The following is a 12,673-nucleotide window of genomic DNA, read 5'->3' on the forward strand; positions in this document are numbered from 1 at the left end:
GACAATTCCTACTCTCAGTTCCAATTCCAAATGAGAACTCTTCTCCATCCATCACCTCCCCCTCATACTTACTTCCAATCCTCTTTGTCTTTCAAATCCCCACCTGATCTCCTGTAACAGCTTAACAACATTCAATATTTTGTTGTGAGTTGATTATTATTTCCAGACAGGGTTTGGTTAAACTCCTGGTCTCCCTATAGGAGAAAAAACATCTAATTTCTTTGGTCTTCCCCTTCTATTTGTACACAAATACCTTACACAGAAACTTAGTGTGTCACGTCTCATTACTAGGAGCTTCAGTCTCTCCTGGCTTGTGTTGCCTCTTTGCTTAATGTGTTGTTCTCTTCTGTTTAAACATCAGCTTATTTTATTCATCTTTACCAACCTCAAGAAGATACAAATATATGCATCTGAGTCTTTTATCCCTTGATTATTACAGATCTTCTTTCTATGATTTCAATAAACTATGGAACTTACTCATTCTAAAGAAACCGAAAGTCTCCAGTTTAAGGAGTTTTCATGCTGAGTTAAGCTCAAATACTCCAATGACTCTCTCTATTGCCTCTAAGAGCTCCTCTCCTTGTCATTCAAAGTCCTCAAAGGGGGCAACTAGATAGCTCTGGGGATTGAGAGCCAGGCTAAGAGATGGGAGGTCCTGGGTTCAAATTTGATCTCAGATACTTCCAACTGTGTGAGATCTTCCAACTATGTGACCCTGGGCAAGTCACTTAACCCCCACTGCCTAGCCCTTACTGTTCTTCTGCCTTGGAACTAATGCCCTGTATTGATTCTAAGATGGGTATGGGTTTAAAAATAAAATAAAATCCTCACAATCTGGCTCCCAAGCACCTTTTCTGGACTTACTGCACATTACATTCTCTGAAATGTAGAATGCTCTCTGCATTCCAACCAAGTAGCTTACTTACTGCTGCTAATCAAAAGCATCATGTCTCTTTCTCTACAACTTTGCACAAGTTATTCTCCCCATGCCTTGAATATACCCCCTTCTTGATCTCTGCCCCTCAGCATTCTTGGTTTCTGTCAAAGTTGCCACCTCCTACATATGCCACCTCCTACACATCTTCATAGGAATAATAGCTAAAATGTATATAGTGCTTAGCATGTGCCAGGCACTGTGCTGAGCACTTTACAATTAACTCATTTAATCCTCCCTGAGAAATAGGTACTGTTATTAACCCCATTTTATAGATGAGGAAATGCAGGCAAACAAGGTAAGTGACTTACCCAGGGTCACATTGCTAGTATCTGAGACCTGATTTGAACTCAAGTCTTCTTGACTGGGTATGGAATTCTATCCATTGTACCCCCTTTTCTAATTCACTCAGGTGCTAGTACCCTCTCCTACTGTACCCCCAAATTACTATACTACCTTTACTTATACTGACTTTTATTTCATATAGATTTTTCTATTAGAATTTAAGTTCTTTTAATCCCTGATACCTAGAATCATTGCTTAGCGCAGAGTAGGTGGTTGATAAGGGACTATACCAGTGATGGTGAATCTATGGCACAGGTGCCAAAGATGGCACACAGAGAGCTCTCTGTGGGCATGCAGCTGCCATTCTCACCCCTCCCCCCCAGTTTGTTACTTGAAAGGCAGAGGGCCCTGGGTAGAGGTGCTCCCCTCCCCCCCTCCACCATGCCTAATGACATTTTTTCACATCTCTGCCCCTCTGCCCAACAGCCAATGGGAGTGCACAGAGGATAAGGTGGGTAATTCACAGGCAACAGAGCTGAAGGGGAGCAGAAAGCTCGGACACTCCCCTCCCCCTCTCTACACTTGCTGAGGACATTCCTTATTTCACCTGCCCCTCTACCCAGCAGCCCAATGGGATTGCTTCCTTCCTCCCCTGTGTAGGCTAAGGGTGGGGAGTGCCAGGCACTTATTGTAAGGGAAAGGCATGGCACTTGGTCTGTGGGGCTTGGGGGGCAGTGTCTGGTACTCTTTCTCCAAAAGTTTCACCATCACTGGACTATGCAATAAATTTAATTCAAAAGACGTTTACTAAGCTCCTATTATGTGGCAAGGACCTGTGTTTTTGAGACTAGAAACACAAAACATGAAACTAAAGAATCCCTGATTCTAAGAAGCTTACATTCTACTGGGGGTTACCCAGATAAATGGCAAAGTCTATACAAAATCATTTCTGTTAGTTGGGAAGCTGGAGTTTTTATTCCTTTCCTATGGACATAAGAAAGCATCATCGACTCTAGAATTCAAAGGCACCTTCCTTAGAGGTCCCCTAGCCCAGCCTATCCTGTAGTGCAGGAGGCCCTTCAGCACCATCTGGGCAGCTGGTGACCACAATGTGCTATGTCCTATTCCATCCTGAGACAGCTCTACGTGTGATTAAAAAAAAGAAATCATTGTCCATGACTTCTCTGAGAAAGCCAAACCAAGAGAATGGCACCCACAATAAATACAATAATGGAAATGGAAACTATACTAGAAAGGAATTCTGAAGGTGACAACCAATGCAGTGAGAAAAGCTAATGCTAATTCCACGTCTCAGGCCAGAGGCAATACAAGGATATGGAATAGGATCAGAATTGGCCACTGTGTAGTTTGGCTTTACCTTGACATTTCTTTTTGTTATAAGGAAGGGTTCACTGGAAAAGTAGGACACAGGCAGCAAGGAAGCACAGTGGATAGAGCCAAATCTAGTGACAGGAGGTTCTGGGTTCAAATGTGTCCTTAAATACTTCCTAGTTATGTGACTCTGAACAAGTCATTTAACCCCCATTGCCTAGCTCTTGCTGTTCTTCTGTCTTAGAGCTGATACTTAATATTGATTTTAAGACAGAAGGGTTATTTTTTAAATTAATTGAAAAATTAATGCCTGGTGTGATGACTTTGGATTCAAGAGGTCCTAGGTTCAAATCTCAGCTTTGCTATTTCTTCCCAGTGTAACCCTGGGTAAGTCATTTCACTTCCTCTAGGCTTCTGTTTCTTTATCTGTTAAATGAGAGCATTGGATTAGATGCATCTGAGAGTCCTTCTAGCTCCAAATCTATGATGATCAGCACATAGTAAATGCTTAAATACTTGTTGGCTGGCTGATGTGTCCCTTTGGTCTTCTCTTCTTCAGGTTAAACAGTTGTTTCATCTAGTCTTTCAATTGTTTTCCAACCTTACCATGCTGGTTACTCTCCTCTACATTAAAGGTAGATCTTTTCTACATCAGTGGTATCAAATTCATATAGAAATGGAATCACTAAGCTAGTGATGGCGAAACTTTTAGAGATGGAGAGTCAGGCCCCACCCCAGCTCCCAGACCAAGAGTCATGCCCCTCCCCACCACCGCATGCTGGGTATGCCCCACCTCCCCCTTACCCCACATAGAGTAGGAAGGAAGTACTCCCATTGGCTTGCTGGACAGAGGGGTGGGATATGTGAAAATGTGTGGTCAGTCACAGTGGAAAGGGGGAGGGGAAGCAGCTCCACCTAAGTTCCTCTGCCTTTCTAGTAACAAACTGCCCCTCCCCCCGCAGGGAATGATAGCCATGTGCCCACAGAGAGCTCTCTGTGTGCCATCTTTGCTGCCTGTGCCATAGGTTCGCCATCACTGCACTAAGCTATACATAAGCATCTCCTCAGGCCACATGTTGACTTAGTTTTAAAATAAATTATCTATGTTTTATTGTATTTTTGTTTATTTTGTTAAAGATTTTCCAAGTGGGGGCAGCTGGGTAGCTCAGTGGATTGAGAGCCAGGCCTAGAGATGGGAAGTCCTAGGTTCAAATCTGGCCTCAGACACTTCCCAGCTGTGTGACACTGGGAAAGTCACTTGGCCCCCATTGCCTAGCCCTTACCACTCTTCTGTCTTGGAGCCAATACACAGTATTGACTCTGACGGAAGGTAAGGGTTTAAAAAAAAAATATTTTCCAAGTATATCTTAATTTGGGTTTGTCCGTAATAGGAGTGCTGAGTCAAAAATGTGCTCAGTGAGACATCTCTGCTCAAGATGCTCTTTAGTCAATTTAAAAAAAAAAAACCTTACTTCAGTCTTAGAATCAATATGGTGTGTTGGTTTCAAGGTGGAAGAGTCGTAAGAACTAGTCTATGGAGGTTAAATGACTTGCCCAGGGTCACACAAGTAGGAAGTGTCTGAGGCTAGATTTGTTTTCAACCCCAATGTTTTACTCCACAAAGCTAATTTTAAAGATTGAAGATGCCATTGCTCAACTTGGCTACCCTTCCCATTGGCAAAACTGATAAGCACATGCCTGTTGTGTCTTTGTTCAATTTGCTTAAAATTTAAAAAAAAATTTTTTTTCATGAACTTAACATTTCAGTATAGAAAGCATTTAAAAAATAACAAAAAAAACTACTGTAGGTGAAACAGTAAACTTCTATTATATAGTTTTAAAAATTATTTTTAAATTTTATTTATTAATTTTATATTAAAATTATACAAATAGAAAGTTATATAAATACATTAAATTTACATAAAATTTATTTTAAATTTTGTTAAATTAATTTTAAACTCTAATGGTTTGTGTGCCCCTTGAAATTCTTTTTTTCTTCTTTGTATTTTTTGATGGCAGCTAAGTGGAACAAACAAAGAATAGAGCAACGGGCCTATAGTCAGAAACACTCATCTTCCTGAGTTAAAATCCAACCTAGGTGCCTCAGTGGTAGACAGAGAGTCAGGCCTGGGGCTGGGAGGTCATAGAGTCAAATCTGGCCTTGGACACATCCTACTTGTGACTCTGGTCAAGTGACTCAACCTCAATTGCCTAGCCCTCACTGCTCTGCTCTGGAAGGAAGGAAGGAAGGAAGGAAGGAAGGAAGGAAGGAAGGAAGGAAGGAAGGAAGGAAGGAAGGAAGGAAGGAAGGAAGGAAGGAAGGAAGAAAGGAAAGAAAAGGAAGAAAGCATGCTGTAAAGATAGAGATGACAAAATCTGAAAACAGACTGGATATGTGGGGAAAGAGTAAAGAGTTGAGGATGTTGCCACAGTTGTAAACCTAGGTGCCTGGAAGAAGGGTGATAACTTTGCCAGTAACAGGCATTCTGGAAGCGGGTGAATTTAAAGGGGAAGATCAGTTTAATTTGGACATATTGAGCTTGAGATGCCTAGGGTATACTGAGTTTGAAATATCCAACAGGTCGCTGATGACATGGTCTAGAACTCAGTGAAAGATGTGGGCTAGATACACAGATATTTAGGAAGTCTCCAGGTGTAATGACTTTTCATGCTTCCAACGCTGAGAGAGTGGGACTGTCTCTGTGCATCGATTTTCCACTTAAATCTCCTTCACGCACAAGTATCTTTGTGCACACTCATCTATCCTAACCCTGTCCAGAGGTGTATGGGGTGTTCAGGGAGGGGTAGTATCTCTGGTATGGAAGGCTTGTCGTGCCCTCCTAGGGCAGCCCTCTAGCCTCTGACCCCCACCTGACCTCACTTGTGGCTCCCAGTAGCTGCTAGCCTGCGGCAGCGGCCACACCCCGGGCAATGGCTTCATCAGACCAGCCAAACCTTGTGAGGGCAGCCATCGGGTCATCGACCCCTGGTGAACCAGGGCTTTGCTCACCCAGCATGTGAAGACTGCTTCGGGGGAACAGGCAGAAGAAACCAATAAGAAGGTTCAACGGCTGAGAGAGCGACGCAGCAAAGCACTGTGGAGTGCTTAGGGCGAGTTGGAGCACAAAAGACAACACGGCCATCCAATGCAGCTGAGGAAGTCTCCAGGTGTAACGACTTTTCATACCACTGGACCCAGGCTTCCAATGCTGAGAGAGTGGGACTGTCTCTGTGCAATGACTTTTCCACTTAAATCTCCTTCACGCACAAGTATCTTTGTGCACACTCATCTATCCTAACCCTGTCCACCCTCTTCAAGACCTGCAGCGATGGGGGAGTGGCAACTCAACAGGTGGAGGTGACCACTGGCAGTTGTAGTCACGATCCTGCACGTAGGTGGCCCACGGACCAGTGGTCGCTCGGCCCTGTAGGGCAGCAGAGACGTTCGGCAGCATCCTGGGAGACTGAGCAGCCCTCTCTAGGACAGCACTGCTCACCCTAATCAAGGGAGGGGACTAGAAAAGGTGTCCCAAACATTGCCTGTTGGTCAGCATACCGCAGCTGGTGGGTCATCCCTTTAAGCGGTCGAAATCAAAGAAAACAAAATAGAAAGAAACTCCTACTAGGAGCATGGAACATCAGAACATTACTTGACAGAGAGAATACCCCAAGACCTGAGAGAAGTACAGCTCTAATCGGTAAAGAACTGGCACGATATAACATCGACATCGCAGCCTTAAGCGAAACACGCTTACCAGAAGAGGGATCACTCAGCGAATCCACCACTGGATACACCTTCTTCTGGAAAGGTAGAGCCACAAATGAAGACAGAATCCACGGTGTTGGCCTGGCCATCAAGACCAGTTTGCTCAAACAGTTGCCAGACTTGCCTGTGGACATCAGTGAGAGGCTCATGAAGATCCGTTTGCCTCTCAGCAAGGACCGGTATGCCACAATCATCAGCGCATATGCCCCAACACTGACTAGCACAGAGGAGACCATCGAGCAGTTCTACTCTGACCTGAGTGCCATCCTGTACTCAGTGCCCACAAATGACAAGCTGATACTACTGGGAGACTTCAACGCCCGCGTTGGACAGGACCATGAAAGATGGAAAGGAGTGCTCAGAAAACATGGCGTGGGCAAAATGAACAACAATGGCCTACTGCTACTCAGCAAATGCTCAGAGTTCGAACTCACCATCACGAACACTGTGTTCAGAATGGCGAACAAATATAAAACAACATGGATGCACCCATGATCAAAACAGTGGCATCTCATTGACTACATCATTGTACGTCGGCAAGACATCCAAGATGTACAAATCACCAGAGCCATGAGGGGAGCTAAATGCTGGATATACCACCAATTGGTTAGAGCGACTCTTCAAATGCGTATTGCGCCTCGCCATCCAAAACGCGCCCAGACAGTTCACGCATTTTACAACATGAGTCATGTGTTGTCTTAGAGATCCATCTTATTTGCAAACATTCCAGTTCTGCCTGGACGACAAGCTGTCTGTCAAAGGACCACTCACTGGAAGCTCAACCGAGAAATGGAACCAGTTCAGAGACACAGTGACGGAAACATCAAAGGCAGTCCTAGGCCCCAAACAACACAACCACCAGGACTGGTTCGACGAGAACAACACTGCTATTGAAGACCTATTGAGCAAAAAGAACAAAGCCTTTATGGAGTGGCAAAATAACCCAAACTCTGCTCCTAAAAGAACAGATTCAAGTCTCTCCAAGCCATGGTGCAATGTGAGATCAGGAAAATGCAAGACCGATGGTGGGGAAAAAAGGCAGAAGAAATCCAGCACTTTGCTGATACGAAAAACTACAAACAATTTTTTAGTGCCCTCAAGACTGTCTATGGGTCATTAAAACCCACCACCACTCCCTTGCTATATAAAAAAGGCATCAGCAACAGGTGGAAAGAACACTTCAGTCAGCTTCTCAACCGACCCTCTTCAGTCGACCAAAGCGCCCTTGACCAGATCCCTCAAAACTGCACTTTCTAATGTCAACACTTTCAGGTACCTGGGCAGTACCATTGCCAACGATGGGTTCCTAGACCATGAGATCAATGCCAGGATCCAAAAGGCCAGCCAGGCCCTCGGGCGGCTGCGCTCCAAAGTCCTCCAACACAGTGAGTGGTGTAATCACTGCAACGAAGCTCAAAGTGTATAACGCAGTGGTCCTCAGCTCGCTCCTGTACAGTTGCAAGACATGGAAACTGTACCGGAAGCACATGAAACAGCTGGAGCAATTCCACCAACGCTCTCTCCGGTCAATCATGAGGATCCGATGGCAGGACAGCATCACCAACCAGGAAGTCCTCGACAGAGCCAACTCCACCAGCATCGAAGTCATGGTCCTCAGAACCCAGCTACGATGGTCTGGACACGTCATCCGTATGGACCCACAGCGAATACCAAGACAGGTATTCTATGGTGAACTGTCAGCTGGATTCAGGAAACAAGGTCAACCAAAGAAAAGATTCAAGGATCAGCTAAAGTCAAACTTGAAGTGGGCTGGCATTACACCAAAGCAACTAGAACTTGCTGCCTCTGACAGAAGCAGCTGGCAAACCCACATTAACCATGCCGCCCCCACCTTTGAAGATGAAGACGTCGATGTCTTGCCGCTGGGCGTGAACGCAGACACCAGGCCACAACCGCACCTCCCGTAACAACTGGCGTCCCATGCCCCATGTGCCACAAACTCTGCGCCTCAGCCTTTGGACTCCAAAGCCACATGAGGGTACATCAATAGATTATAATGCACAAAGACAATTGTCATTCTTGGTCATTGAGAGACTACTACTACACAGATATGAAGAGACAGCTCTAACGTCATCTGATAATTGTACTCATGGGAAATGATGATATCACCAGTTGAGGAAGTACAAAAAAAAAGGGGGGAAGAAAGCCTAGGACAGAAGCTTTGGAATGTCTATAGTTGGCATGACATGAATGAAGATCCAAGTTGACCGAAAAGAAGTCGGACAGATAGAAGAACCAGAAGAGAACAATGTCATGAAAACCCAAGAGGAGAAAGGATCCTACAGGAAAGGGGGATCAATAATGCCAAGTATCCAAGAGAGAGAAAAAAATTATGATGACTGAAGAGAGATTATTAGATATGACAATTAGGAGATCCATAACAACTTTGGCAAGCATTCAGTACTTTCTATGGTACAAGGCAATGAGGTTTAATGGCCAGAAAGCCAGCTTGGAGATAGGAAGTCCGAGGTATACAGCTGGCTTCTGAAACATATTAACGATGTGATACTGACAAAGTCACTTAAATAGATTTTTTAAAATTATTATTGATTTGTTTGTTAATTACATCAAAACTCCCAAGTATCTCCCTACCTCCCCTCCCTGCACTAGAGAAGGCACCACTTGGTAAAAAATGTATTTATATATAAACTATATTTTTTTTTAGTTTCTATTTATCAATTCTTTCCCTGGAGGTAGGCATTCAAAAGTTATTCTTCAAACGTTAATTCTGTTGCTATATATAATGTTCTCTTGGATTTACTTGTTTCACTTGGCTTAATTTCATATAGGTCTTTCCATATTTTGCTTGTCATTTCTTATGAATCAATAGTATTTCATCACAATCATATGCCACAACTTGTTTGACCCTTTTCCAACTGACCAGCATCCCTTCAGTTTCTAGTTCTTTGCCACCATAAAGAGAGCTGCTATAAATATTTTAGAACATCTAGGTTCTTTTCTTTTTCCCTTGATGATCTTGGGCACAGACCTAACAATGGTATTTCTAGGCCTAAGGGTATACACAGTTTTATAGCTCTCTAGGCATAATTACAGATTGCTTAAATAGCTTTTTACAACCATAAATTGCAGGATAGTTAATCTGCATCAGTTCAGAGCTAAAGTTCTCAAAATATGGACCAAGGACCCCTGCTGGTCCCTAAAGTCAAAACAATTTTCATAACAATCCTAAAATATTTGCCTTTTAAAATACTACTCCCTTTTCCAACTACATATCTGTGTGAAGCCAGAATTCTTTTACATACTTCAATCAAAACAACTTATCAGAACAGATTTGAATGCAGAAGCATATGAAAATCCTGTTGCCTTCTTTTAAGCCAAATACTAAAGAGCTTTGCAAAAATATGTAAGATAATGTCAATCTTCTGACTAAAGTTTAACAAAAGAAAACATAACTACTTATCATAAAAATTGTTACTTATATTAACATGCAATAGATTTGTTATTGTTGTTTTAAGCGAATTAATAAGTATTTTTAACATTTACCACAGTTTTAATTTCTAATTTGATAAATGTTCAAAGATATAACCTATATGAACAGAGCTCTTTGGAGGCCTCAATAATTTTTAAGACTGTAAAGGGATCCTTAGACCAAAAAGTTTGATGACTTCTGGCACAGGGAATTCCCTATACAAGTGGAATCACAAGTACTGAGAAAAAACAAAGCAAAACCAAAAAAACCAAAATGTTCGAAACACAATTTTAGGTACAATAGAGATACCAAGATGAAACTGGACACAATCCCTGCCCTCACAGATCTAACATTCTAGTAAGGAAGATTGACAAACCCCTCCCCACATACACCCCTAAAGTACAAACTGGAATATAGAAAAATTTAAAAATACAAGAAATTTCATAATAATGATAGCACTTTTAAAATGTTACATATAAAGTGTTTTCCTCACAATGTAAATATTGTACCCTTCCTTCTACCTCTAAACATGCACATAAATTCTTTGAAGCCAGGGACTATTTGCTGTTTTGTCTAGGGCCAAGCACTGTGCATTGTGTATATTACGGATACTTAATAAATCCTTCCGGAGTTGAACATCAGTCCTATCTTGTAGGTAGTGCATATATTATTATCAACATTTTACTGATGGGCAAACTAGAGCTTTAAAGGTAGAAAGAGAATTTTTCAGTCACAAAACTATGAAGTCAGGAGCCTGGACTTCTGCCTCTAAATTCCACATTTCATGAGGATGACTTGAGTTAATAAAGCAAATTATAAATAAGATTATTGTACAAGGAGCAGATCAAAGATAATCCCATATCAGTCCTATGAAAATCAATCAAAAGGCAGGTATTAAAAGCACCTACTATATGCAAGGCACAGTGCATAAAAAGATGAAGAAATGAAAGCTCCCAAGAAGCTTATACATGCTAACTGATAAAGCAATCTGATGCAAAAGATGAGAACAGATGATTAAGGGTATGTATATAGGCCTTGTCCTTGGCAAAAAAAAAAGGGTGTTTCATTGGGGGATGATAACAAGAGGTTAGAGAAGGATCAGTTCAACAGAAAAAGAACTCATAGCAAGACTTTATTATAGAACACAGAACCAGAAGTTTCTTTTAAAATTTGCTTCCAAAAAATATATATATTTAAAAGGGGCTGGTTCAATTTAGTTGGTACACAGAAATGGGTGATAGAAAATCAGTTTGGAAAATTAAATGGAGTCATATTGTAGAGGGAACTGAGCACTGAACTAAGGAGTGAGTATATCAAGGAGAGTCGCTGAGGATACATTTGATATTCAGTCAAAGATGTCCTTTCCAAGAGCAGCCACTTATCCTTTGCATCTAGCATTCTGGGCTTGCCCTCTGATCCAGAAGTGTGCTGGAGTCAGCTCATACTGGCTCTGGAGAACCAACTATTAAATTTCAGTGTGAGCATTCACACCTTGGAAGTGTATGTAATAAAGGCTTTGTTTATTGTTTTATTAATTGTCTTAAATTAAAAACATTATAGGGGAAATAGTAGTAATGCAAAAAGTAAAATAAAGTAAAATTCGCCTTTGTAGAATGATATAGGCAGAAGAGTCATCCCTTAGAAAGCATGCCGTCCAAATTCTTAATTTTAAAGATGAAGAAACTGTGATGCTGATTTGATGATTTGGTGATGAGACTAAAGTCAAAGGCTGGTCAAAGGCTGATCCAGAATAAGACTGTTCATTATCCCTTCCTCATCCCTAATCCAGTGCTCTTCAATTAATCACACTAATCCTTATTAATCAATCTCCCAACTCTTTTAATGTGCAATTGTTTAACCAATTGCAATGAATCTAACAACATTATTAGCAAGATTTATTATGACTTGGAGGAAGAATATTGCATTTATTTGGGATATTGGTTTCAATTGCTATTTATTTATGTATGCTATGTATATTATGCTATTTATTTATGTATGTGATTATGGACAAATGACAAATTCTCTAAGCTTCAGCTTCCCTATCTGTAAAATAGGAATAATAATACTTTCATTCTGCCTTAAATGACACTTTACTGTACTTTTCACAGGTGAATGTTCTAAATCGTTTTTCCAATTTCTCATACTACCCTCTCTTCTTTTCCCTCAAGAGAAAGACCATTTCCATGAGCATACTCTTCTCCCCTATTTGATTACTCCAAAGCCCTAGATATTATCTTCTGTTCTCTTCTTTGCTCCATTCTCTGATAAAAATGTGGCTTCCCAGACCAAGGATAATCCACTACTCACATTGTTAATGCCATCTCCTCCCCAATATACCCCATGGGCAAACCTTCTCTTTAATCTTCAATTTCTCCCTACTTCTGGGTCATTCTCTGATGCCTACAAGCACACAGAGATCTTTCCCATTGTTAAAAAAAGCAACCCTTTAATTTGATCCCACTGTCTCAAGATATCCTATATTTTTCTCACCCATCCACCCAAAATTCCTAGAAAAAGTCATCTACCTTACATTAATTCCCCATCTCTCCTTTCATGAGGACTGTGTAAAGTCAGACTATAAACTTGTCAGTTCTAAGATCTGAATTTATAATAAGAAAGAAGAATTTATAAGAAATAATGGCATTCAATTAACAAAATTTAACTCTTAATTGTTAAAAATTAATTAATATTAAAAATGAGAAATGGGCAACAGAAATGACACCAACACTAATTATAATAATTTCACACTGGTTAAAGCAATATAAAAAAAAATGTAAAGCAATAAGGAGACTAAAAGGGACCAAAAAGCACTTTAGTCCGCAATTGACTTACTTGAGAAAAAAAGAGAAATGGCTCCCAAAAGGAATACCAAGTTAAAATATAAATTCATCTGTAAAAGTTTATG

General features: G+C 41.2%; 1 protein-coding gene across 2 annotated transcripts in view; it reads right to left on the reverse strand.

Moving 5' to 3' along the window:
- Positions 1–12,673, reverse strand: part of DDX31 (DEAD-box helicase 31) — a 93,458-nt gene that overhangs the window by 73,534 nt on the left and 7,251 nt on the right. The gene's annotated exons all lie outside the window — the stretch shown is intronic.

This window comes from Monodelphis domestica, chromosome 1, assembly GCF_027887165.1.
Source record: "Monodelphis domestica isolate mMonDom1 chromosome 1, mMonDom1.pri, whole genome shotgun sequence".
NCBI classification, from domain to species: Eukaryota; Metazoa; Chordata; class Mammalia; order Didelphimorphia; family Didelphidae; genus Monodelphis; species Monodelphis domestica.